The sequence below is a fragment of the Leuresthes tenuis genome, unplaced genomic scaffold, assembly GCF_036924035.1.
Source record: "Leuresthes tenuis unplaced genomic scaffold, fLeuTen1.0.hap1 SCAF_23, whole genome shotgun sequence".
In the NCBI taxonomy this organism is placed as follows: Eukaryota; Metazoa; Chordata; class Actinopteri; order Atheriniformes; family Atherinopsidae; genus Leuresthes; species Leuresthes tenuis.
The window spans coordinates 6,714,355-6,719,149 of record NW_027325377.1 but is presented as its reverse complement, the minus strand read 5'-3'; positions in this window follow the sequence as shown (position 1 = coordinate 6,719,149).

The window sequence follows — 4,795 nt, the reverse complement described above, 5'->3', positions numbered from 1 at the left end:
GGTTATCACATAAGTATTACTTTGCAGATCAAAGAGGTCAAATTTCTGTATTGTAGTATGGTGGGAAAGGACTTCCACATTCAAACAGAACACAGTCAAGTATTTGAGGGGACACGGCTGACTTCCATCAACACATCTACCTTGTAATGTTTCCTCTTCCATCAGAGTAAAGGCATCTTGTACCGATGCAAATAATAAAGCAAACAATGTCCAAAACATAACTAGTGCAGTGTCATTTTGCATATTAACGACTGCTCTACAGCCAAAAAAGACCCAGGGTACGGCACTGGCCTCCTAAACCAGGGATTGTGGGTTCGAGTCCCATCTGGGGTGTGTAGCAGAGTGGCGCAGCGGAAGCGTGCTGGGCCCATAACCCAGAGGTCGATGGACCGAAACCATCCTCTGCTATGTATGACTTTTCAAAACAAACTCAATCTCACTCATTAAAGAACATTTAAAAAGATAATGTAACATTCACAGCATGTTCAAAATACTCACTTCACCAACTCTCAAAGCCTTAATGCATACTCTCAATTCAAACTATTTAGGTGTGCTCATGACTGTCTTTCGAACTCCACTTTTCAGATATAATAAGTTGGAAAAAAAATTGTCGTGTACAAACGTTGAAGTCTTTCATACTTTTGTGAAATTGTGAACAGAAAACAGTCAAGTACTTGAGGGGACACGGCTGACTTCCAGCAACACACCGTCCTTGTAATGTTTCTTCTTCCATCAGAGAAAAGGCATCTTGTTCCGATTACCGATGCAGTGCTTTTTTCGTGGAACTTAAGAATTTGGGGACTTTTCCGGGGCATGTCCAAGAAATCGTAAAAAAAATTCTATGGCATTAACCGGAGTCTTTTGTGGTGATTTTTTCCATGGTGGTTATCACATAAGTATTAGTTTGCAGATCAAAGAGGTCAAATTTCTGTATTGTAGTATGGTGGGAAAGGACTTCCACATTCAAACAGAACACAGTCAAGTACTTGAGGGGACACGGCTGACTTCCATCAACACATCTACCTTGTAATGTTTCCTCTTCCATCAGAGTAAAGGCATCTTGTACCGATGCAAATGATAAAGCAAACAATGTCCAAAACATAACTAGTGCAGTGTCATTTTGCATATTAACGCTTGCTCTACAGCCAAAAAAGACCCAGGGTACGGCACTGGCCTCCTAAGCCAGGGATTGTGGGTTCGAGTCCCATCTGGGGTGTGTAGCAGAGTGGCGCAGCGGAAGCGTGCTGGGCCCATAACCCAGAGGTCGATGGACCGAAACCATCCTCTGCTATGTATGACTTTTCAAAACAAACTCAATCTCACTCATTAAAGAACATTTAAAAAGATAATGTAACATTCACAGCATGTTCAAAATACTCACTTCACCAACTCTCAAAGCCTTAATGCATACTCTCAATTCAAACTATTTAGGTGTGCTCATGACTGTCTTTCGAACTCCACTTTTCAGATATAATAAGTTGGAAAAAAAATTGTCGTGTACAAACGTTGAAGTCTTTCATACTTTTGTGAAATTGAAATTGTGAACAGAAAACAGTCAAGTACTTGAGGGGACACGGCTGACTTCCATCAACACATCTACCTTGTAATGTTTCCTCTTCCATCAGAGTAAAGGCATCTTGTACCGATGCAAATAATAAAGCAAACAATGTCCAAAACATAACTAGTGCAGTGTCATTTTGCATATTAACGACTGCTCTACAGCCAAAAAAGACCCAGGGTACGGCACTGGCCTCCTAAACCAGGGATTGTGGGTTCGAGTCCCATCTGGGGTGTGTAGCAGAGTGGCGCAGCGGAAGCGTGCTGGGCCCATAACCCAGAGGTCGATGGACCGAAACCATCCTCTGCTATGTATGACTTTTCAAAACAAACTCAATCTCACTCATTAAAGAACATTTAAAAAGATAATGTAACATTCACAGCATGTTCAAAATACTCACTTCACCAACTCTCAAAGCCTTAATGCATACTCTCAATTCAAACTATTTAGGTGTGCTCATGACTGTCTTTCGAACTCCACTTTTCAGATATAATAAGTTGGAAAAAAAATTGTCGTGTACAAACGTTGAAGTCTTTCATACTTTTGTGAAATTGTGAACAGAAAACAGTCAAGTACTTGAGGGGACACGGCTGACTTCCAGCAACACACCGTCCTTGTAATGTTTCTTCTTCCATCAGAGAAAAGGCATCTTGTTCCGATTACCGATGCAGTGCTTTTTTCGTGGAACTTAAGAATTTGGGGACTTTTCCGGGGCATGTCCAAGAAATCGTAAAAAAAATTCTATGGCATTAACCGGAGTCTTTTGTGGTGATTTTTTCCATGGTGGTTATCACATAAGTATTAGTTTGCAGATCAAAGAGGTCAAATTTCTGTATTGTAGTATGGTGGGAAAGGACTTCCACATTCAAACAGAACACAGTCAAGTACTTGAGGGGACACGGCTGACTTCCATCAACACATCGTCAACACACCGTCCTTGTAATGTTTCTTCTTCCATCAGAGTAAAGGCATCTTGTTCCGATTACCGATGCAGTGCTTTTTTCGTGGAACTTAAGAATTTGGGGACTTTTCCGGGGCATGTCCAAGAAATCGTAAAAAAAATTCTATGGCATTAACCGGAGTCTTTTGTGGTGATTTTTTCCATGGTGGTTATCACATAAGTATTAGTTTGCAGATCAAAGAGGTCAAATTTCTGTATTGTAGTATGGTGGGAAAGGACTTCCACATTCAAACAGAACACAGTCAAGTACTTGAGGGGACACGGCTGACTTCCATCAACACATCTACCTTGTAATGTTTCCTCTTCCATCAGAGTAAAGGCATCTTGTACCGATGCAAATGATAAAGCAAACAATGTCCAAAACATAACTAGTGCAGTGTCATTTTGCATATTAACGCTTGCTCTACAGCCAAAAAAGACCCAGGGTACGGCACTGGCCTCCTAAGCCAGGGATTGTGGGTTCGAGTCCCATCTGGGGTGTGTAGCAGAGTGGCGCAGCGGAAGCGTGCTGGGCCCATAACCCAGAGGTCGATGGACCGAAACCATCCTCTGCTATGTATGACTTTTCAAAACAAACTCAATCTCACTCATTAAAGAACATTTAAAAAGATAATGTAACATTCACAGCATGTTCAAAATACTCACTTCACCAACTCTCAAAGCCTTAATGCATACTCTCAATTCAAACTATTTAGGTGTGCTCATGACTGTCTTTCGAACTCCACTTTTCAGATATAATAAGTTGGAAAAAAAATTGTCGTGTACAAACGTTGAAGTCTTTCATACTTTTGTGAAATTGTGAACAGAAAACAGTCAAGTACTTGAGGGGACACGGCTGACTTCCAGCAACACACCGTCCTTGTAATGTTTCTTCTTCCATCAGAGAAAAGGCATCTTGTTCCGATTACCGATGCAGTGCTTTTTTCGTGGAACTTAAGAATTTGGGGACTTTTCCGGGGCATGTCCAAGAAATCGTAAAAAAAATTCTATGGCATTAACCGGAGTCTTTTGTGGTGATTTTTTCCATGGTGGTTATCACATAAGTATTAGTTTGCAGATCAAAGAGGTCAAATTTCTGTATTGTAGTATGGTGGGAAAGGACTTCCACATTCAAACAGAACACAGTCAAGTATTTGAGGCGACACGGCTGACTTCCATCAACACATCGTCAACACACCGTCCTTGTAATGTTTCTTCTTCCATCAGAGTAAAGGCATCTTGTTCCGATTACCGATGCAGTGCTTTTTTCGTGGAACTTAAGAATTTGGGGACTTTTCCGGGGCATGTCCAAGAAATCGTAAAAAAAATTCTATGGCATTAACCGGAGTCTTTTGTGGTGATTTTTTCCATGGTGGTTATCACATAAGTATTAGTTTGCAGATCAAAGAGGTCAAATTTCTGTATTGTAGTATGGTGGGAAAGGACTTCCACATTCAAACAGAACACAGTCAAGTACTTGAGGGGACACGGCTGACTTCCATCAACACATCTACCTTGTAATGTTTCCTCTTCCATCAGAGTAAAGGCATCTTGTACCGATGCAAATGATAAAGCAAACAATGTCCAAAACATAACTAGTGCAGTGTCATTTTGCATATTAACGCTTGCTCTACAGCCAAAAAAGACCCAGGGTACGGCACTGGCCTCCTAAGCCAGGGATTGTGGGTTCGAGTCCCATCTGGGGTGTGTAGCAGAGTGGCGCAGCGGAAGCGTGCTGGGCCCATAACCCAGAGGTCGATGGACCGAAACCATCCTCTGCTATGTATGACTTTTCAAAACAAACTCAATCTCACTCATTAAAGAACATTTAAAAAGATAATGTAACATTCACAGCATGTTCAAAATACTCACTTCACCAACTCTCAAAGCCTTAATGCATACTCTCAATTCAAACTATTTAGGTGTGCTCATGACTGTCTTTCGAACTCCACTTTTCAGATATAATAAGTTGGAAAAAAAATTGTCGTGTACAAACGTTGAAGTCTTTCATACTTTTGTGAAATTGTGAACAGAAAACAGTCAAGTACTTGAGGGGACACGGCTGACTTCCAGCAACACACCGTCCTTGTAATGTTTCTTCTTCCATCAGAGAAAAGGCATCTTGTTCCGATTACCGATGCAGTGCTTTTTTCGTGGAACTTAAGAATTTGGGGACTTTTCCGGGGCATGTCCAAGAAATCGTAAAAAAAATTCTATGGCATTAACCGGAGTCTTTTGTGGTGATTTTTTCCATGGTGGTTATCACATAAGTATTAGTTTGCAGATCAAAGAGGTCA